Here is a 24466-nt window from a genome sequence, read left to right as displayed (position 1 = left end):
CCTTGATAAATAAAAGAAAGTGTCCAATAACATGTGACTATAACTACGACACAAGCAAAGCTCTGCTTTCGGAGGCACATGCTCTACCAACTGAGCTACCCAAGCATGACTCACGACCCATCCTCACAGCTTCAATTCTACCAGTACCTCGTCTCCCACCTTCCAAACATCACAGAAGCGCTACCAATGGCCACCTATGCCATGGAAGACATTGACTGCGTTTCACCTCAACTCCACCACTTTGGAATGTAGAAGACTTTCTCAACGTGAAATGTGTCCCTGACGGCTACTGTTCAACTCCTGCCACTAACACCATCGCTACCACCAGCACTATACTCATGCCGCAGGTGGTGAACTATCATATTTTATAATATACCAGTAACTCAACTCACCTGCCACTGTAAAAGTCATGGACACAGCCTATACAAAATTAACTCATTGATGCTCAGAAGTTTGAAGCTGTTTTAAAATGTTACGGCAGTTAAATTCTTTAAAGAATCAGTGGTTAATTAGTGTAACTTATTTTTATTCGCAGCTGACGACATGAACTCCCACTGTGTGCAAGGTATTGATGGCTTCTTTGGAGGACCACAGATGTTTAATTTTGTTGTTGGTCTGACAGGTATGTTTAATGTTCACTTAGCAAAGACTTTTTCCCCACATGCTCTGTAATAGGTACGTAGTTGTTACATTTGTTACCCTCCTTTATCGTACCTGATCTTACGTTGCACTTAGCGAACTTAGCGAATGATAATGAGTGATTTGCGATAAGAAATGAGAGTGCACCAACCAAGAAATCTACGAAGAAAAGATATCGTATCCATTCTAGCTAAAACCAGGAAGGACGGACGTGATCAAGCAGCCGAATGTTAAAATTTTATGCAAGTGAACCATGGCCAGCTCGAATCATCTCCGATTTTTCCTGTTGTTGAGCCACAACACTATACAAAAGATTCGGTATGCTGATAAGTGAAAGACGCATGTCAGACATTTTAGTTTCTATATTTAATTGGTAAAAAATGCTCATATGAATCCCTGCTACAAAAGGCTAAGAAAGGCCTACAAGTTTACTCATTTTTCTCCTTGCTCCTCGCATTCTTGTTCCGAAAGAGGAAAGATGAAGAACCACGCATAATTTTCGCTGCAGCTCCATTATTTACGGAGTATACTTTCGGCCTTTGAAATGGAGATTGTTTTTCCTGACACACAGGCTGTTTCTAACCTCTCGTTACATATTTTTTATTTTGTAACGGGAACCACGCACTTAATCCTGAACATGAACTCATGACTGGATATGGACCGTACACGTTCACGAGTGATAAATACACCAGCACTCTCATTGCAAGTCTCGAGTGTTAGCCATGTTTTCTGGCTGAGAACCATTATTATGGTGGATGGGTGAAGTCTTTGATTACTAATCAATTCTAGGTCGGATGTTAAACTGTTGCCACACCTTCTCTTCGAAATGAAAATCGTTAACTCCACCAGCCGAAGAAATTCCATATAAAGAGTCGTCCTCATTCAAGACGTCAGAGAGAGGATAGACCACTTACACATAACTAACTGCCTGGATAGCACTTTATTCATCCACGTAAATTTTGCGTTTCGGGAGACTACCATCGATGGATCAAAACACAAAGGAAAAATAAGTGAAGTGTATTACATCAAAAAAGCACTTAGACGTCCCGTAAGTCACTTCTAATGGTACATGGTACGACACAGATCAATGATCGTCGCCTTGTGTAAAAACTTTGTGTTATGAAGGAAATACGGGTACTGGGCTTTCTCTTACCCTTGACGAGGGTATTCGCCCCTAAGGTCAGTACGATCTGTAGTGATCAGCGTCGTGAAGATGCAGAAGACGATGGATAGCGCCAGATTAAAGACATCTGCACGAAATTTAGTCCGTAAAACTGTCACGATCTGAAATATGAATGTGACAGGAAAGCTGAAAAATGTGAAATGGATAATGCAATTGCTCAATCTACATACATAATAAGTCATTGAAACGGAATAGAAACAAGGTATCTGATCAGGTTTATATAGGGTAATGTCGACAGCAGGTTCAGGTAACGACATTCGTAATGTGGGGTGATGAGGAGGTCGACGAAGCACCTCAGGGCATGGCGGAGTGGGGGTATGATGAGTGGATTCCCATTGGACGCCCAGTGAGGCTCCAGTGAAACCCAAAAAAAAAAAAAAAAAAAAAAAAAAAAATCTCGATCGCGTTTTCAGATTTCGTTAGCAGCGGGTTTCGGCTCTTTCCTCAGACAATCTTCAGATTTTTTCACGCCAATATGGTGGCAGCATACGGTGCGAGATTCATAGAAGTAAGGATGTCACTGACATTAGTGACTACAGAATGGCAGTGAAACAGCATTGTAAAACCATGTATCTGTTAATCAGAGTATATCAGTACGTGTAACGTTGCTCCAGACAGCCAGCACACGGAATTGGAGGACACTAGGAGACTCACTGGTTGCAGAGCGCCGAGTCCGCAGCGGTGGACTCTTCATGTGTACAGCGCCATGGATGGCAGCGTCCACACAAGAATACATGTAGACCTATGGAACCTAAGGTTCAGCAGACGTGAACAGTATGGACAGTCATCGGTCCCTCCATCTGGATGCCGGCAAACTGAGATTCCTCTATGTGATTCCGTAGAATTTCCCGGCATTATATACGGTAGCATATCCGTGAAGAGCATAAACATGAGATACCTCTAGCTGAAAAGGAACATGCTTCACGGCCATACCAAAATTTCCATATGTCGCCAACCACGTGTCTAGAACCTGCACTCGTGCATCTACTATGTATTTTCCTGTACAGGGGAAACATTTTAATTGAAAGTCACTTCTCCGATGTAGGCAGTGAGGGAGCTTTGGGTCTTTCTATTTTAATTTTACTGATTCGACCTTGTGGTAATTATTTTTTAAATTCTTTTGGTTTATCTTTGTGTTAAATTATTTATTTGTGACTGTTTTATCCGTCTTTGTTTATTAAGTAATTGCGATGCCTGTGTTGTTCAGAAGTACGATGTAACGAACAACACAGGCACTGCAATATCGTATTCCTCCTGTGTCGGTACTTCGGCACCTCTGACCATTCGGCTTTGCGGCACAGTCACGCCTGCTGATGGTAAATTTACTCATTCTCGAAACCGTTGCACCATTATGGAGAAAAGGGTATGCGATGCAGTTGGACATTGCGGGAAACGACCTTCATAGAGGCCACGAGCAACTCTTCCTCTATCGTGAACTTCGCCATTTAGAAGGATTGTGTCGGTGTATTTCACAGACTTCTACTGAACCATGTTGCTCTGACACAGACACGTGTATGAGGCTCAAACCAGGTCAGATAGGTAGGACAGACGTCAAATGACATCAGCCGATACGACGTAACCAGCACCCACCATGATTATCCTGGTGTATTCTTACCTAGCAAATATGTTTTCAAACGCCTGTAGCATAGAAACAGTACATTTCTGGCCATGGCTTCTAGTCAAAATATTGTGTACTCACTCCCTTCTACAAGTCCTAGAAGTTCGTAACGGGATTTTCCGAACACTTTGTACACTGAGTAATTGACAAGAGAACCAAAGATCTGTTAGATCAGGTTCTCCTCTTTAGAAAACGTAAAGAAACCTGAGGGGAAATCGATAATTGAGGCAAAACTTAAGAAGAAAATAACGCATTTCATACATTTCCGGAGCTACAAGAACAATACGACATCTTGAAACAGGACAATGTAAAATTCCGAGAAAAATGGGTACAAACTACTGGGAAAGCAAATGATATACGATTTGTACAAGAACAAAGTGGATACAATAAGAATGGATGACAAAGAAAGAAATGCTCTGATTAATGAGCGTAAAGCAGGAATGCAGTATTTAGTTCCTACTGCTCAACATGTACGTCAGAGGAACAATGACGCAAGTAAAATAGTCCAGTGCTAATTGATTATAAAATTAAACAGAACATTAATACATTAAGCGTCTGTGTGGAGATACTCTTCAGCGGAGCAGAGGGGGATAACGAAGAAGTAATTCTTTAATTCTGGTCTAGCCCCTACCGCCTTACTTACGTAATATTCTCAGGCAGTTTGCTGAATTTACGTTTTCACATGTATCACAGTGTCACAGGTAAATGTTGAAAATCGGATGGACTGATAAGGTAAGGAATGAGGAGGTTCTGCGGTCTATCGAAGAGGAGAGGAAAACGTAGAAAACAATGACAAGGAGAAGGGGCAATATGATAGGACATCTGTTAAGACATGAGGGAATGACTTCCGTGGTAGTAGAGGGAGCTGTAGAGGGCGAAAACTGTAGAGGATGGCAGAGATTGAAATAAATTCAGCAAGTAATTGAGGACGTAGGTTGCAAGTGCTACTCGAAGATGAAGAGGTTGGCACAGGCAAGGAATTCGTGGCGTGCCAAATCATGCCAGTCAGAAGATTGATGATGACCTAAAGAAAATGTATGCGACCCCATCCCCTTAAGACTGAACATAGGTGTACTTCCTTTCTATAGTACTGATAGTCTCTTGAAGTCTTTGTGTTCGTTGGTTTCAGTTTCATATTCATGGTTGTCCGATTCTCTGATAGAAGAGAAATATTGATCAAAACTAAGGACATTGAGGAACATATCTATGAAACAACTGTCTACATATCAAGGTTTTTAAAGATACCTTTGGAGTCTGTTCTCAGGCCAACGTTAGATGTAATTGTTAAAACGCGTTCTCTACTCTTAAAAAAATTAATATCCCTGTAGTTCCAATTCCCCCTAAAAGGCATCCCACACCTTAGTACTGAATGGGAATATACATAATAAGCTAGATTATTCGTCTATGTATCACCTGTAGGTTTAGCCATGCGTACTAGAAGTGTAGCTGAATTAATTATGATGATAATGTCCCATACTCCGAGGAGCGTAGGGGACGATGTGGGAGAACCGAACCGCTGTACTAGGCAAGGTCCTGACGGAGGTGGTTTCCTGTTGCCTTCCTCCGACCGTAATTGGGATGAATGATGGTGATGAAGACGACACAACAACATCCAGTCACCTCCAGGCAGAGAAAATCCCTGACCCCGCAGGGAATCGAACCCGGGTCCCCGTGCGCAGGAAGTGTTACGCTACAGCAATACCACGAGCTACGGACAGCTGAATTAAGGAGTTTCATTAATATTTTGTTGCGGGTTTTTAATCTTAAGATTGTCAGCTATCTGCAGTCCCAATAACGTGATACTTTCCGTCAGTAGCAGGATGTGCTTATAGACATAAGAACCACAAGTCAGAGTTACCAAATCTTCGTCGCCGTTTCCAGCCTGAGTTAGCTTCCTTCGCCGGTAGAACAATCTCGGCTGGAGAACGGAGTCGTACGTCTGCCCCCTGCGGCCTCCCAGTCCCCCGCACAGTTAACGTACGGCTTCGTCATTTGCGCTCGTATTTACGACCGAGAAAGGGAATATTAAAATGCGCCGGCCCGAAGTTTTGGGGAGAGGTACACACACACACACACACACACACACACACACTTTTGTGGCTTCGTAGTCGGCAAGAAAGAAAGGCGGCCAAGTTGGGGCGGCTGCTTTCCACTGCCGAAGTTGGCGCCCCTTCTCGCAGTCGCTGGGTCCTTGTGTGAGTGGCGCTCCTGTAGGGTGCTGCACAGCGCCACTGTTCACCTGGCATAGACTCCTACGCAGGAAACCGTATCCTTCGATGGTGGAAACCTCTCTGTATCTGCTATCGGAAATCAAAATTACATCTACTGAAATGAACGTCCCCAGCTCAGTCAAGGTTTTTTTATTTCTGAATTTTTGCTTCCGCACATTCTCTGGATTTCTTCAACTAAATTAACACTATATCATGTACTTGATACATATGTAAACTTAAGACGGTTTATGAAATGATGGGAAAGCAAACCCATCACTTAGGCAAACGGTATGGTTCGTCAATGAAAATATACCATAATATCATAAATACTCTGAAAAATTCTTTCACAAGGCAAAGAAAAGGACAGATACTAATAAAGTGCCATCGTGGTCAAACTAAATTCCACTTGTCGCGATGCTTGTACAGCTGCTACAAACTGACAGACAAAATGGAATCGATCGTAAGCATTGACGGATAACTAAATTGTCGGATTGAACTGGTAGCACCAGAACGCATCTCCTTCAATGGTAGCTGCACAGCAGGCGGTGTATATCAGCCGTTGTTAAAACTACAGTAAACCATTGTTTTATAAAAAATCGAACTCCTATTTGTAAATCAGCTACAAATTTCTGATTACCTTACGAACGAATTAATTGGATAAATATTGGCTATCATGTAAACGAGAAAAAGTTTGGGAAAGATTTAAATTGTGCAACATTGTGTTGTGTGCAACATTGACTCGGTTTCAAATAGTTCAGTACATGACCTCAGTTCATGGCTTGTAGAAAATAAACTAACGTTAAATCACAGTAAGACTTAGTTTTTACAGTTTCTAACACACAATTCAACAAAACCTGACGTTTTAATCTCACAGAAATGGCATATGATTAGTGAAACTGAACAGTTCAAATTTCTAGGTGTTCAGATAGATAATAAGCTGTCGTGGAAAGCCAACGTTCAGGATCTTGTTCAAAGACTTAATACTGCCAGTTTTACTATTCGAACGGTATCAAAAGTGAGTGATACTTCGACACGTAAATTAGTCTACTTTGCTTATTTTCATTCACTTACGTCGTATGGTATTATGTTTTGGGGTAACTCTTCCCATTCTAGAAGGATACTTTTGGCTCAGAAACGGGCGGTTCGGGCAATAAGTGGTGTGAGCTCACGAACGTCTTGTCGACCTCTGTTCACGAGCCTGGGTATATTGACAGTGGCCTCTCAATATGTATATTCCTTATTGTCGTTACTTGTTACCAATATCACTTTATTCCCAAGAATAAGCAGCTTTCACTCGGTTAATACTTGGCAGAAATCAAACCTCCATTTGGATCGGACTTCCTTAACTCTAGTGCAAAGAGGTGTGCAGTATACTGCCGCAGCCATTTTCAATAAGCTGCCACTCTAATTTAAAAATCTTAGCAGTAATACACGTGCTTTCAAATCGAAACTGAAGAGTTTCGTCGTGGGTCACGCCTTCTATTCTGTTGAGGAGTTCCTTGAAAAATTAAGCTGATTCTTTTGTAATGCTGATAGCGTTTACTTAAACTTATGGACAGAAATTTTTTCAGGTTCATGAACATTTATTTTTATGTGTTATTATTTTTATTTTGTAAGTTCATGTACTGGCACGTTCCATGACCTTGCAGATTTGCTCCTCAATTTGGCCCTACGGAACTTGACGTGTAAATAAAAAAGTAAATAAATATACTTCGATGAAGTTGTAAGACGTGCATATTTCTATTGTCAAACCAAAATTTATGAAAGATGTTTATATTCTATTAATAGGATTAAGGATTAAGTAAGAATAATTAATATTTGTAATTTTGGAAATAATTGTGGTAACAGGGATTGCCTGCACAAAAGTATTGTTGGCGGGAGAGACCGCACATTCATATAATTTTAAAAAGGGCGAGAGAGACCGCGTATGGATACATTTTAAAAAAAGAGCGGGAAAGACCGGGCATTGATACATTTTGTAATGGTAGCAGGGATTGCCTGCACCATAAAGCATTGTTGGCTGGAGAGACCGCACTTAAACGTTCGTAGGACGTCAGTAGTAAGCGAGATGTGAAACGAGTCGGTAGTAGGTCTGAAGCGAGAGATTGAGAGGAGCGGTGTGCCTGCCAGCCACCAGCTAAGATTTACAAGAGATTATAAACGGATGTACAGAGACATCAGCTAACTACTATCATAAGAGGAACTAAATTATTGAATTATTTTTTTAAGGTATTTTTGCGCAGTGCTAGTTGTAAGATTATTGTAAAAAGTAAGTCCCATTTGAACGTTTGTAAAATCATTTCATTACCAACAGTAAATATTTGAAGAATCGGTTTCAGAATATAATTAATTTTTGCCAGCAATATTGCATTACTGATTATAATCCATCCCAAAAACCATCAACGTAAAACTTTGCAAAATTTTATTGTTGTCAAGAAAAAGTTTAACTATGAATTACGTATCTTCAGTCAAATTAATTAATGAACAACGACAGCTTTGCTATTAAAGAATAAAGTCAGCTTTGGTAATAAATACAGCCACTTATTATGACAGCCCACCAGCAGCTAATAGAGTACAGTAAAACAGAGTAAGTACACTCGTGTCGCAGTTCGACGTAGCAGTCAGATGGCGATCCAGTAACAATAAAAAAGGTAAGGAACAGTTTTAGGTTATTGCAGGTGACGACTGAGGGCGACAACGACGACACGTTCTATGTTTCGTCGAAACAATCAGCAAATCACTTTTAATAAGCAGCATTTAAATTTGTATGCGAAGATTGCACGTGCTATTATTGAGAAAGAGAATTAATTTCAAAGGGAAGATTTCATTTGTTATTATTAAGAAAGAGATAGAAATCCTAAGGAAAGGTTTCATAGGTTATTGTAGAAGGGAAGGTTGGGTTACAAAAGAGATATACAGTAGACGGGAAGGTTTCAACGTCACTATTTGCTTTCATTATGAAACGCTGGATGAAATACTCTGGGTAGCTTGCACTACATTTTAAGGAGATAGCCCTCTCTGAACGCCTGAAAAATGAATGATTTATGTGCTTTTCTGAGTAAAACAAAAAATGTGACACTTGTGTCTTTAAGACAGCTTTTTGTGTCCACATCGAGTGTGCCCTGCAACCCCTGTACCAGGTGGAAGGATCATTTGCAGCCGCAACCTTGGTCATCGGCGGGAATTCTCAGAGCTCTGCTGTTGGACCATTTTCAATATATTTTACATTATCCTACATAAGATAACTGAAAATTTTTATCTTATAGCAAAATGGTGACATGTTGAAGAAATGACATATTCTTCGCCCACAAAATCGAGACATAATTGTGCATCGAAAATAGATTTTTGAGACTACAGCAAAATGGCTACGTACGCTGTCAGAGAAATCAATTTAGAATGCCGGCATCAAATTCCAGTCAGTGGTCAGCGTGACAGACTGTCAATCCTAAGGGCCCGGGTTCGATTCCCGGCTGGGTCGGAGATTTTCTTCGCTCAGGGACTGGGTGTTGTATTGTCCTAATCATCATCATTTCATCCCCATCGACGTGCAGGTCGCCGAAGTGGCGTCAAATCGAAAGACCAGCACCAGGCGAACGGTCTACCCGACGGGAGGCCCTAGCCACACGACATTTCCATTTCCATTTTTCCAGTCAAAAGCTCATCGTGATATTCTCAAGATATGTTTCAAAAACATGGTTTGGAGAACAACGTATTTAAAGTTTTGGGATACATTTTTTTTTCTAGTTAAATACTTCTATTCAGCAATCCACGAACCATACAACAAGCCCTTCATAACCGAAAGGAGATCTTCTTCCTCCACCTTCGTGGCTGTAACAGTCGTGCAAGCCTCTTTGATGGCAGCTATGATCCGCAAGTTTCTCCCGCGACACGCGTTTTGTCCGCTTTAGAGCAAATGTTGTACAAACTGGCCCGATCTCAAGTTCGAGCACGTTCGTAATGTCTTTAGTGTCTGTTAAGCCGTCGTTGAAACTACATGTCGACTATTTTCTTCCTTCTGTGAATGGTTTTTGGAGACAATCTTTCACATATCGGCTTGTATCTCGAAACGGAGTTTCTGGCGAGCTAGGGATGAAAATTGCAAAAAAGTAGATATTCCAGACAAAAATCATGCAGAAAATAAAAAATCAATTTTTTTTAAATTTTCAAGGGACATAAAGTGCAGAAAGTGCAAAGCTTGTCATGCCTCTCAATGCTTGTGACGTATCTCTTGAAATAAGTGTCGCAGATGATATAACTTTACAGAGGCATTTACTAGTGTATGTACAGGGTTATTACAAATGATTGAAGCGATTTCACAGCTCTGCAATAACTTTATTATTTGAGATATTTTCACAATGCTTTGCATACACATACAAAAACTCAAAAAGTTTTTTTAGGCATTCAAAAATGTTCGATATGTGTCCCCTTTAGTGACGCGGCAGACATCAAGCCGATAATCAAGTTCCTCCCACACTCGGCGCAGCATGTCCCCATCAATGAGTTCGAAAGCATCGTTGATGCGAGCTCGCAGTTCTGGCACGTTTCTTGGTAGACGAGGTTTAAACACTGAATTTTCACATAACCCCACAGAAAGAAATCGCATGGGGTTAAGTTGGGAGAGCGTGGAGGCCATGACATGAATTGCTGATCATGATATCCACCACGACCGATCCATCGGTTTTCCAATCTCCTGTTTAAGAAATGCCGAACATCATGATGGAAGTGCGGTGGAGCACCATCCTGTTGAAAGATGAAGTCGGCGCTGTCGGTCTCCAGTTGTGGCATGACCTAATTTTCCAGCATGTCCAGATACACGAGTCCTGTAACTTTTTTTTTTTTTTTTTTTTTGCAGAAGAAAAAGGGGCCGTAAACTTTAAACCGTGAGATTGCACAAAACACGTTAACTTCTGGTGATTGCGAATTTGCTGCACGAATGCGTGAGGATTCTCTACCGCCCAGATTCGCACATTGTGTCTGTTCACTTCACCATTAAAAAAAAAATGTTGCTTCATCACTGAAAACAAGTTTCGCACTGAACGCATCCTCTTCCATGAGCTGTTGCAACCGAGCCGAAAATTCAAAGCGTTTGACTTTGTCATCGGGTGTCAGGGCTTGTAGCAATTGTAAACGGTAAGGCTTCTGCTTTAGCCTTTTCCGTAAGATTTTCCAAACCGTCGGCTGTGGTACGTTTAGCTCCCTGCTTGCTTTATTCGTCGACTTCCGCGGGCTACGCGTGAAACTTGCCCGCACGCGTTCAACCGTTTCTTCGCTCACTGCAGGCCGACCCGTTGATTTCCCCTTACAGAGGCATCCAGAAGCTTTAAACTGCGCATACCATCGCCGAATGGAGTTAGCAGTTGGTGGATCTTTGTTGAACTTCGTCCTGAAGTGTCGTTGCACTGTTATGACTGGCCGATGTGAGTGCATTTCAAGCACGACATACACTTTCTCGGCTCCTGTCGCCATTTTGTCTCACTGCGCTCTCGAGCGGTCTGGTGGCAGAAACCCGAAGTGCGGCTTCAGCCGAACAAAACGTATCTGTAGTGTGTCGTGACCATATGTCAATGAATGGAGCTACAGTGAATTTATGAAATCGTTTCAATCATTTGCAATAGCCCTGTAGATACTGTGTTGCAAGTAGAGTCGGAAGCAAATATGTAATGAATGACAACGTCATGTAAAATGCTGCAGTTGTAGTGGATGAACAGCGAAAACGGAGTAAGCCATGAACTTTTCTCCTGCCATCATTTTTTTTTTTTTTTTTTTTTTTTTTTTGCGAGGATGAGGGTGGGGAGTGGGGGAGTGTTCAGCGACAAAAATTTCAGATATGTTCGAAATTATGTGTAAAAGTTGTCACGAGTCGCGAACTGCTCTCATTCTCAAATAGTGGACGAGTGAAGCCGGGGTATTTGGGCGATTTCAGTTACGGTACTTCAAGAAATACACATTTTCTGACTGTAGTACCTGTCTTATTGTGTTAAACTTTTAACGTAATATTATATTTACTAGTGAGCAGGCAGAAGTTAAAGAGACTAGTTAGGAAGAATTACTGCCCAAAGAAGTGGGATGCCGGCCGCGGTGGCCAGCGGTTAAAGGCGCTACAGTCTGGAACCGCGCGGCCGCCACGGTCGTAGGTTCGAATCCTGCCTAGGGCATGGATGTGTGTGATGTCCTTAGGTTAGTTAGGTTTAAGTAGTTCTAAGTTCTAGGGGACTGATGACCTTAGAAGTTAAGTCCCATAGTGCTCAGAGCCATTTGAACCATTTTTGAGAAGTAGGATACGGAAGTACTTAGGAATGAAGAAGTACCTTTGTTTTTCTTAGAGTTTCGAATGTCTTGACTCATTTGACATTGCTGAACCTTTTTCCATTTTTTGATATTTCTTCGGTCTTGCTTCCGTTATCAACCACAAATTCAGAATTTCTTCTCTGGTGCCTTTGCCGTTTCTAAAGCTAAACTGATCTTCGTCTAACACAGCCTCAATTTTCTATTTCATTTTTGTGTATATTATTCTTGTCAGAAACTTAGATGCATGAGCTTTTAAGCTGATTTGCGCGATAATTCTCCCACGTATCGGCTCTTGAAATCTTCGGAATTGCGTTGTGAGGATGATGTTTTTCCAAAAATCAGATGCAATTTGTAGCCCTCTTCACTGCAGTTGCATTTTGCTAGCATCTGTAAATGAACCGAAGGCTGACACCTGCCTTACCTACATGTACACGTACGTGATGACGTCATATCTGTAGAAATTATTGCACCCAGGTAACTGTACGAATCGACTGTTTCTAACTGTGTTTCAATGATATTATACTCATAGAAACTGCCTTTCTGTTTTTTGTGAAGTGCATAATTTTACATTTCTGAACATTTAACACAAATTTTCAAATCTCTATACCACTACGAAACATTACAGGATATGTGTCCAGCATTTGCCAGCTAGCATTTCATTATAAGTAACTGGTAAAGAGGAAGAGCTCTTAGGTCACTATTAATAGTGTCAACCATGTCCTTAACATACAATGGGACCTGCAAGGGCCCCAACAACTTTATTCGGTGCCCGCCTGAAATTTCTTCTTCGTCTGTCTACGAATCTTCAGCCAAGGTAACGTATCACTCTTCTCATATATTTCATGTTAAATGCTAAGCGTGGTCAAAAACTAACAGGATTTTTTTTATTTCACGGACTTTACACACCCGAGTTTTATATCTTGTTGGTACACACGTTCCTGATTTGAATTATCAGCTGCATTGACTATTTAGGTTATTGTTAACAGTAGAAAAGGTTTTACAAGCTTTCGGCATCATTTTTCCACCATTGATGAGAGAAAAACAGAATTGCAGAAGGGGCAGAACACCATAACGAAAATTATTAGAATTACATATTATTACCTTCAGATGCTGACGGGCATTGATATATATCAATGGGGATAGGTGAAATTATGGAACCCGACCAGGACTCGAACCCGGGATCTCCTCCTTACATGGCAGACACTCTGTCCATATTTTTTTTCATTAATCTCATTTTGTTCGTTTTTATGTTCGTTGTATCTGCTCGGGGCGGACGTCGCAAGACACCCAGTTCGTCGTTGATCCATTAACTCAGTTTTTTATTATAGAGGGCAGCTAACCCTCTGACCGAACACGCTGAGTTACCGTGTCGGCATCCATCTGAGCCACCGAGGACAAAGAGGATAGTGCGATTGCAGGGAGTATCTCACGCAGGCCTCCCACGAGACCCACATTCTCACCTTATATGTCAACACACTACATTCGTAGTGTCGCTACCCAACACACTCATTACTCGTGGAAGACATTCTTACCAAGTCCCGTAAGAGTTCGGGTAATATGTGTGCATCCGCACAGAAGAGGAAGGTCATGGCCGGTATTGTCAGAGCTATATGCTTATATGTAGGTGGTGTCTGTTCTTTCGGACATGTGCGAAAGAACAGACACCGCATCCATATAAGCATATAACTAAAATTGTTTCTAATATTGGGAAAAGCCCTGGCACAAGTATCTTATATCTCAGAGGGATTCCTAAAATGGTCATTCATAGAAGGGCCAAGCCCCAGATTCAACATCACTTGCGGTTGACAACATCTGGATTTAATTCGTAAAAAAAATTTAAAATTTTCTTTTACAATGAAATGAAACGAAAGGCCAGTTAACAACAACCAATGATCACAGAGCGCCAGATGGGCTTAAAAGTTCGCTTTGGAATTCGTCCCTTTAAACACAACATCAGCAATCGCAGAGCGCCAGCAGGCTTAGAATTTACTTTAAAATTCTCTCTTAAAAAATTACAAGATCAAAATCAATAATCACCAAGCACCGAAAAGCCTAGAAATTGCCTTGAAAATTTTAAGTATTACAACAAGGTCAAGATCAATACAGACCCCCCAGAAGGCTTAAATATTACCATTTAAAAAACATAAAACAACACTGTAAGAGAGATGGATCAAGGTTTTAACAGTTCTTCCAAAACAATTTAAGAGAGTAAATGCCCCGTTACAAAACAACTAAACAACCATGGTGGCCACCAGGGGTTCCACAAATGCAAAAACAGTGACAGCAAGCAAAACTGTAGAGACGTAAGCGTTTGGAAAACTGTCAATAATTCCAGATATATGAACCATTCAAAATCAAAACAGGAGTTCGACAAGGAGATGGACTGTCCCCAATTCGCTTTAACTTGGTTTTAGATAAAATAGTAAAAACATGGGAAAGCACATTAAAAAAACAGAGGCACAAGGGGTATATGCATGGGCCAAGGAAAGAACAAATTCGAAGTGAAATACTTTTGAATACATTACGGGAAAGGCATTGATCAATGTCTTACAAACATTTACTATTAAAAACAGTCTTGATCACGATTTATTTATCAGGGAGACCAGTTTCGACCACTACTGTGGTCATCTTCAGACCATTGAGTAGGAATCCACAGTAGTGGTCGAAACCGGTCACCTTGTAAAATAAATCGTGATCAAGACTGTTTTTAACAGTAAATATTTGAAGTGAAATGTTTAGCCTTTGCGGATGATATGGCACTAATAACTGAAAACCGAACAGACGCAACAGTTATGCTTTATCTGTTACACGAGATTGCTGAAGAGACTGGGCTAAAAATATCCTATGAAAAAGCCGAGTATATAGAACACAAACATAATACAGAAATGTTTATGACATTAAAGTACGGAAAAATTAAAACTGATAAATTGAAATCCCTGGGGGAGTCTATCCAAGCCAATGGACTGGATAACACTACAAATAAATAAAGAACAAAAATTTTATAATTTGCGTATAAATAACGCAAAACTACTACAATAAGAAATCAGTATCCATACAAGCGAGAATTAGACACTATAATTCAGTTATTAGGACGCAAGTAACATATGGATCAGTGTGGCCAACATTGAATAAGAAAGGCGAATTAAGAGAACTAGAAAAAAGAGAGAGAAACATACTAAGAAAAATTCTAGGTCCTGAGAAACAGAATGAAAATAAGTGGATTAAAAGTAGAAATGAAGATTTATACAAAAATACCGATCACAGATACAATGAGGAAGAGAGTGTTGGAATTTTATGGACATTTAAAAAGAATGGAAGAAACACGGATTATAAAGAAAATTTTTAGTTACGTTAGTAAGCAGAAAAAACTGTAGGATGTATGGAAGCAGTAAAGAAAGATGCCAACAAAATAGATGTTACAGAATAAATAGTACTTGACAAGAATCACTTCAGGCTAGTGATACAAAACGGAAACTATGAAGAATATGAGCGGAAACCTCGACCCAAGAGAGTGTGGACAGATGAACAGAGACGAGCAGTTGGAAAGAAGATGAAGATGTACTGGAAAGAAAGGAAGAAAAAGAAACTCCATAATTCTTAAGTCGGATGCGGCCCATAGCTTGTCAAATTCGTAAATAAAATACACTCCTGGAAATGGAAAAAAGAACACATTGACACCGGTGTGTCAGACCCACCTTACTTGCTCCGGACACTGCGAGAGGGCTGTACAAGCAATGATCACACGCACGGCACAGCGGACACACCAGGAACCGTGGTGTTGGCCGTCGAATGGCGCTAGCTGCGCAGCATTTGTGCACCGCCGCCGTCAGTGTCAGCCAGTTTGCCGTGGCATACGGAGCTCCATCGCAGTCTTTAACACTGGTAGCATGCCGCGACAGCGTGGACGTGAACCGTATGTGCAGTTGACGGACTTTGAGCGAGGGCGTATAGTGGGCATGCGGGAGGCCGGGTGGACGTACCGCCGAATTGCTCAACACGTGGGGCGTGAGGTCTCCACAGTACATCGATGTTGTCGCCAGTGGTTGGCGGAAGGTGCACGTGCCCGTCGATCTGGGACCGGACCGCAGCGACGCACGGATGCACGCCAAGACCGTAGGATCCTACGCAGTGCCGTAGGGGACCGCACCGCCACTTCCCAGAAAATTAGGGACACTGTTGCTCCTGGGGTATCGGCGAGGACCATTCGCAACCGTCTCCATGAAGCTGGGCTACGGTCCCGCACATCGTTAGGCCGTCTTCCGCTCACGCCCCAACATCGTGCAGCCCGCCTCCAGTGGTGTCGCGACAGGCGTGAATGGAGGGACGAATGGAGACGTGTCGTCTTCAGCGATGAGAGTCGCTTCTGCCTTGGTGCCAATGATGGTCGTATGCGTGTTTGGCGCCGTGCAGGTGAGCGCCACAATCAGGACTGCATACGACCGAGGCACACAGGGCCAACACCCGGCATCATGGTGTGGGGAGCGATCTCCTACACTGGCCGTACACCACTGGTGATCGTCGAGGGGACACTGAATAGTGCACGGTACATCCAAACCGTCATCAAACCCATCGTTCTACCATTCCTAGACCGGCAAGGGAACTTGCTGTTCCAACAGGACAATGCACGTCCGCATGTATCCCGTGCCACCCAACGTGCTCTAGAAGGTGTAAGTCAACTACCCTGGCCAGCAAGATCTCCGGATCTGTCCCCCATTGAGCATGTTTGGGACTGGATGAAGCGTCGTCTCACGCGGTCTGCACGTCCAGCACGAACGCTGGTCCAATTGAGGCGCCAGGTGGAAATGGCATGGCAAGCCGTTCCACAGGACTACATCCAGCATCTCTACGATCGTCTCCATGGGAGAATAGCAGCCTGCATTGCTGCGAAGGGTGGATATACACTGTACTAGTGCCGACATTGTGCATGCTCTGTTGCCTGTGTCTATGTGCCTGTGGTTCTGTCAGTGTGATCATGTGATGTATCTGACCCCAGGAATGTGTCAATAAAGTTTCCCCTTCCTGGGACAATGAATTCACCGTGTTCTTATTTCAATTTCCAGGAGTGTATATAGTGACCTAAATCTACAACAGAGTTTATATTTATGTATTCTGAGGAACATTTAAACAAGAGTGTAATATTTAAACAAAGATTAATCCCAGGTAACTACACAAGTTGTCTCCAGTATCTCCAGTACTCTGTGCTGCTAGATCACTGGATGGCCGATGAAACAGAGTTCAACATCTCGGCGCAATAACTGAGTTCCTAGTACCGACCTTCAACCCAGTAGGACTCCTATTAGTTGGACCCGTTCACGGATCCACCAGGAAACAATACCACAAGTAGCACAGCCAGTCACTAAGCAACAACAGGGACGAATTGCAAGTAATCAGGGGTACAGAGAACCCAGGAACGGCAAGAAACACCATACACGTCGTCCGCTGAGACGACCGACCGACCACCTAACGGTCGTTCCTGATAAAATCACGGGCAAGGGGAAAAGGTTGCAAGTGAGTCGCCAACTGAAAGCTTGTACCAAGAAGTCACTTCAACGGACGCCAATGCAATGGGCAGCGGGGCCAACACATTTTCGATGGAAAACGAACAGCCAACAGCCTCTCACGGAACGGAGCCTTTGGCCACTTCCACACAACCGGCCATCCGTCATCCCGACCGCCTCAGCTCGGAACCCCCAGAAGAGACTCGCACGCCGCGAAAATTCGACCCATCGGCTGCGGCGAGGCGGCTGGGCAACAGGACGACCACAAGAGAAAGAAAGCAGAGGAAGTCGCTCGGAAGATAAGGCCACACGAGCCGACACTACACGACTCAAGCACCTTGAAGGTGACAAAGCTGATCAAGATTCTTTAAGAAGAACGAAAAGTCCCGTTACTTTCAGGCCACATCTAGTATGTAGAGGCGGTCTGATGTGCAACAGCTAGAAATTTTTAGCTTAAAGCGATCAAACTAGACAGTTGTTCGTATCGAAAGTTATATATTCGAGCTGATTGGTCTTATTCTATTGTAATGCGAAGAATAATTCGATGTTTAATCAGGTATTTATGATGATTTTCATTTATTGTTCCATCTCAATTACACTTTAAAATTCTGTTACACGTTTCGGTCCTCTGAATCATCTTCAGGCCTGTTTTAAACCAACCAATTATGTACCAAATACTATTTCACAATAGAGAAAAGAAAGAAATTGTACAGAAAAGGTGAACTTACGTAAGCAATTGCATACAACCTGCCTTTTTTACTTAGAACGACATATCAGAATATTGTATTTTTCAACTGCGGTCAGTGATTTAAATAGGTAGACGTTAGAGGTAGGGGATAGGCGGGTGTAAGGGAAATGTAGTGAGGCTGATTGAAGGATGGGAAAGAAAGGAGGGAGGGAGTGGTGGGGATGCCATGAGCTTAAGAAAAGAGGCCGTGTTGAAATTATAGAACGTGCAATTATATAAAATTCTCGTTGAGACCCTATTACTGCACAACACTGTGTGTCTCAAATATAAACGGTACAAAGGTATGGGTGCCCATGCTATGGGGTCAACAAGATAGGGTCTTACACTAGAGCTACAAAGAGTCAGTAATGTAAAAACCTCCTGATACCAGAAAGAAACTGTAGAACGGGGATAAAGTAGTACATTTTAAAACTGGAAATAAAGTAGCGAAGACTGAATAATCACCTGAAGGTATTCAAATTTTGTAATTTTGGAGGTATAAGGTTCGCACTCTAAACGTATAAAAATAAAATTGTATAAAGATCTTCTTGTTAAAACATTACAAGAATAGGCCTAGGACAACGGATGTATAAATAGTTAAAGACATAAAGACGGTCAGACTACAGAAGTACACTTATGTGGAGGACCAAGAACTGCATGTAGTGTCATTAAATATTACGAGTTAGAAAACTGAAACATAGAAGATACAAAGCCGTAAAAAAGGTAAAACACTAAATTATAAAAGTGAAACTATGTGTAGCAACTAAAGTTATAGGGACGGAGTCTGACAGTTGTGGTTAATTGCATTTTCTTCCGCTTGGTGGCGTTGTGAGGAGCGCAGTGGTGCTGTATGTACGGAAGCCAGTCTGCAACGCCGGCCTGCTGCTAAGGCTGTGTGAGAATATTCTCGGTGTGTGGTGCTGTTGATCATACTTGCGCTGCGGTGAGGTGGACGATTGGAAAAATACGTTGTTAATCAAATCGTTCTGCTGAGTTGATGGGTTGCCAGGCTCTTACAGGCGGTGTGTAAAAATATCGATTTCTTCCAACATTGTCAGGAGATGCCCGTTTCATTCATTGTGCAGAACATCCACATGCGTGCCAGTAGTTCCGACAGTAAGCTTCGATGTTAGAAGATGGTCACCAAACGCTGTTTTATTACTACGAATTGAAGCGTGCTTTCTGAAGCGTATCTTAAACGTCCTGCCTGTTTGACCAACTTAAACTTTTGAACCATTTTCACACGATGTCTCAGTCCGGAGCGACTACTGTCATTAGTTTTTAACCATCTAAACAAACTGGTATTGCGAAATTGTCTAGCAATAACCTTCTCACAGACGTTCTTTATAGCTCATGAGCATGTGCACAAATTTCAGGTCTTAGCTTGCTGCCATTGATTTTACGCTACCTTTGTCTTTTAATTTTCTATAGTAATTATTCTGGAGACTGGATAACCGATGCTCACTGCAACTTGCCTTATAATAGCGATTCCTTTGTTCCTCTCATCAGCGCTTAGTGGCAGTTTTAACAACGTATCAGTCTTCGCTACTTTATTTCCAGTTTTAAAATCTTCTAATTTATCCCCGTTTTACAGTTTTATTCTGGTATCTTAACAGGAGGTTTTTACATTACTGACACTTTGTAGCTCAAGTGTAAGACTCCATCTTGCCGACTCCATAGCATCTCTGCGGATAACCAATCCATTGTACCGCTTATATTTGAGACACACTGTGTTGTGCACTAATACGGTCTCAACGAGAAATTTAGATAATCACTCTTTCTATAATTTTTACGCGACCTCTCTTCTTAAAATCATGAGATCTACACCACTCTCTCTCTCCTTCCTTTCCCCTTCTCCAATCAGCCTCACTCCATTTTCTTTCCCCCCCGCCTACTTCCTGCCTGCAACATACACCTATGTAAAACACTGACCGCAGTTGCAAAATGCACTGCTCTGATAAGTCGTTCTGAGTAGAAAAGACAGATTGCATGGAATTACTTAGGTAAAAACCTACTTTTATGTACAATTTTCTCTTCTCTATTGTAAAATATCAGTTGGTACACAATCAGTTTCATTTTGTTTTAGATCTGAAGATGATGCAGATGATTGAAATATGTACTAGAATTTAAAAAATGTGTAGCTGAGATGGAACAATAAATGAGAATTATCCTAAATATTTCTTCTCTCCTGATGATTATGTCGGCTATACAGACAATGTTGAATCGTTCTATGTGTGGGAGGGATAGGTTAGAACGTGGTATTTTTTATCCAGTTTCCCAGTGACGCAACAGATAATGTTTTGCTGATTGTAGGAGTTTCTTTAATGCTGTTTACATATTTATGGTCCTGCATGAGACCTTTGTTCACTATTTCAGTATTTTTGCCCGTTCAGTGACTGTTTATACTGCATACTCACTTAAATGAACAGCTTCACTGAACTTGTTTCCCTCGAATGACCTTTTCTGATGGTACAACCTAGCACTCAATAAAATATTGCATTGGGAAGTATTTCGACAAATGTCTTGTAACACTCGGGTTAAACTGGTTTCGTAAGGTAGTGCAGTTCTGGGAAATACATTCAGTCTGAGCAGAGTGTAAATTGGCGTTCGGATAACGTGGAGTCCCAACGTGGCAGCTTTCTGACGTGGCACGCCGTTCCCCCAAGAATACAACGTCCTCGTTAGCTATCGACTGAAAGCAGCCGAAACACAAGAAGAATCCAGTATCTCGACAATCCGAGCAATTTGTGCCCAGGAACGCTTTAACACCGCTCGGAAAGTCTCGCGGCTTCTCCCCAAGCGAGAGATCGTCTGTCGTTCTTGTGTCGCACGAACTGATGCATAATGGCTTCACCAATATCGTCAGTGAGAGTCAAAATCAGGATGAAAAGGTAACATAGACGATCGCGAGAGTGTTGACAACCAGAATCATTATATCGAACCTGAATGTGATGATCAAGAATCAGCGTACATTAGTCACCACTGAATTGAAGTGCTATGTGACATCGCTGGTTAAAAAATTGTTTTAATACCACTCTGTGGCAGGAGCTGCAGCAGTTTTTAAAGCTGGGATCCCCAAAAGTCAGCTCAGGCGTTCATTACTGAAGTCAAGTTCCTCAGTATTCCACTATTTTCACTTATAAGTACTCAGATATATCAACTAATCATCGAGTCCTAAACCTGCTGCTACATACAGTTGCGGAAGGGGTATCATCAATAGAGAACGCATGGTGGGAGGCTACGCCGGCCGGAGTGGCCGTGCGGTTCTAGGCGCTACAGTCTGGAACCGCGAGACCGCTACGGTCGTAGGTTCGAATCCTGCCTCGGGCATGGATGTGTGTGATGTCCTTAGGTAGTTAGGTTTAAGTAGTTCTAAGTTCTAGGGGACTGGTGACCTCAGATGTTAAGTCCCATAGTGCTCAGAGCCATTTGAACCATGTTTTTGGGAGACCATTCTAGATACTCTGGATCAGGTGTGACGGATCTGTACATCTCCAAGCACAACTTTTGCGTGTACGGTGGGTTCAGCACAAATAGACGCAGGGGCACATACTTAATAACGTAAGGTGAGTTTTACGTGCCAGTTTTTAACACTTCTCTTTTTTCCTTTATTTAAATTTCTGTATTTGCTTCCAACATCTGAGTTGAGCAAACATTATAGACTTCCGTAACCTGTTTTCAGTCCCGAGTTTGTTTTATTGTAAACATTTAGCAGTGTTTTCTTGAAGTAGTAAATATCATTTCTCAAAAATTCTTATATTTTTACCCCAACAAGGCCTGACGGGGCACAATCTTATACTATCGCTATTCTTATTTCATTTCGAAACAAAAGTTGCAGTAAGACTTACCAATTTATCACTCAATGCGTACCTCTACAGAGAATTCTTATTAAAATTCCCAGATCAGTGGAAGTTTTCCTTCACGAAATTGAGTAGGTGTCTAGTTTCCAATTACCTAAAGAAAACAAGAAGACAAAATCTACCGCTTTGAGTCTATGTTGCAGAATTCGACTGAAAGCTTTGGCCTCTAAAGCCGTTATCTCTCCTTTCATTACGTGATGAGGATTAACCCCTCTAAAGCGTCTAAGGCTGAAATAAACGTGACCCGTTTCGTAATTAATGTGATAATTGCCAATCTGTTGTGTAGAGACAACGGGAACAAGCTAATAAAGGAGTGGAGCTTGTTGCAGGAGCAACCGAGGCCCTTCTGAGAAAGGATGGGTTGATGGGGTGGGAAGGGAGGGGGGGGGGGGCGAGCCCGTCTTAACGCGAGGCGGATGGCGGCTCCGCTCGCAGTGAGGGACAATGTGCCTGCGCGGTGGATCATTAGCGCTCCGCAGAGCCTGGGCCCGCCTCACCTCCAGGTGGCTGGCTGCCTCTGATAGTATGCCGCGGCTGCGTCTGCCCGCACCCGCCGTGCTGCTGCCAGAGGCAGACAGTCCAGTTCTGCGTCAAAAGATGCGTTCGGATTTATGGCGCTTAACGACCTGTCAGATACAGCAGAAGGCCAGAAAAAAGGAAAAAGCTTTGCATTGTACATGCAAGAGCCAGTACCGAAGCATCAGGAATCTGTCAATTTCCAGGGATGTCAGAAAACTGATTCTCTTAAAAAGCAAAACTTCATCTGAGTTTCACAATATTTTGAGCAAAACGTTAAAAACGTGGTTTCCCGATATAGCCATCGTACTCACTGTTTGACTCGCAGTGTCTGGCACTGGTCGGCTATATAATTCCAGTGTTGCCTACTGGCCAAACCCTCTTCGATAGTTCAGTAATTTTCCAGAGTTCACATTATTCCTCGCCGATGGCTGCGTCTCGACGTAGTACGAGTGAGCACCTCCTCAACGCTCCTACTGGAGGACTTAAACGTTGAAACATGTTTGGCCAATAAACAATATGTTTGAGCAGCGAATGATAACCACTGCAGGCCAGTTCTCCTCCGTACTTACTATCACACTGTGCCCACAACAAGTCAAATACGAATAAAATGGAAACAAAGCCCTCCTGCGAAACTTGCAGAACTAGCACTACTGAAAGAAACGACATTGTGCAGACATGGCTTCCATCATCTCAAATTTGGAAGGTTTCGGATTTGAAATATCAGTGGTTGTCGAGGAGGGTACTCGCTTCGGCGGTACATATACTAAAATTGGAACGATACAGAGAAGATTAGCATGGCCTTGCGCAAGCCATTTGTCGAGGAGGTTACCGGGAAGCATTCCCCAAGCTATTCAGTACACCAAAAAACCGCGAATTTCATAGTAATGAGGGTCCTAATTTTGTTTTCATTTCTCCAGAATGAGATTTTCACTCTGCAGCGCAGTGTGCGGTGATATGAAACTTTCTGGCAGATTAAAACTATGTGCCGGACCGATACTCGAACTCGGGACCTTTGTCTTTCGCGGGCAAGTGCTCTACCAACTGAGGTACCCAAGCACGACTCACGCCCCGCCCGCGAAGGGCAAAGGTCCCGAGTTCGAGTCTCGGTCCGGCACACAGTTTTAATCTGCCAGGAAGTTTCATATCAGCGCACACTCCGCTGGAGAGTGAAAATATCATTCTGGAAACATTCCCCAGGCTGTGGCTAAGCCACCTCTCCACAATATCCTTTCTTTCAGGAGTGCTAGTTCTGCAAGGCTCGCAGGAGAACTTTTGTTAAGTTTGGAAGGTAGGAGAAGAGGTACTGGCAGAAGTAAAACTGTGAGGACGGGGCGTGGGTCGTGCTTGGGTAGCTCAGTTGGTCAGTCTGCGTTCGGCAGGGCAGCAGTGCGCACCGCGCTCGGCCGTCCACGCCGCTGCGCGCGCGGAGTGTTTTGTTTACTTCCTCGTCACAGCGATTCTCAGTCGAACAAGCTGTAATGGCCAACTCTTACAGGAAGAACACTCTTAAGTTCACCTTCTCAAACGCATACGCACGACCCAAAGCACTGGCCGTCGAACGCTTCCTACGCGAAGACGTGAAGATCCCGCGTGACGAACTCATCGGCATACACCTATCGATCATTAGCAGCGTCGTTTATGTTAAGATGACTTCCGACGCTGCCTGCAACGAGATCATTCAAAGGACGCGACACGGACTAAAATTTCGGCACTCCGACGGAAACGTCGGGCCTGTGGATGTCGACCATGCAGGACTTGGCCTTCGGACGATCCGTGTATTCGAACTGCCTTTCGAGGTGACTGAAGATGAAGTCATCGCGGCGCTAAGCCCGTTCGGAAAAGTCCAGAGCCACATAGCCGAGACATGGGCACAGTTTACGACGTATCCGGTGCTTAATGGTGTGAGACAAGTCCGAATCGATCT

The 24466-nt window shown here is 42.7% G+C and overlaps 1 pseudogene; it reads left to right on the top strand.

The window, feature by feature from the left end:
* Positions 1-23281: 23281 nt before the first annotated feature.
* On the top strand, positions 23282-23351 carry LOC124721773 (annotated as a pseudogene).
* Positions 23352-24466: the final 1115 nt, after the last annotated feature.

Source organism: Schistocerca piceifrons, chromosome 1 (assembly GCF_021461385.2).
Source record: "Schistocerca piceifrons isolate TAMUIC-IGC-003096 chromosome 1, iqSchPice1.1, whole genome shotgun sequence".
Classification (NCBI taxonomy): domain Eukaryota; kingdom Metazoa; phylum Arthropoda; class Insecta; order Orthoptera; family Acrididae; genus Schistocerca; species Schistocerca piceifrons.
Note: the sequence above shows the minus strand (reverse complement) of the source record. Positions and strands in the feature narration are given on the sequence as shown.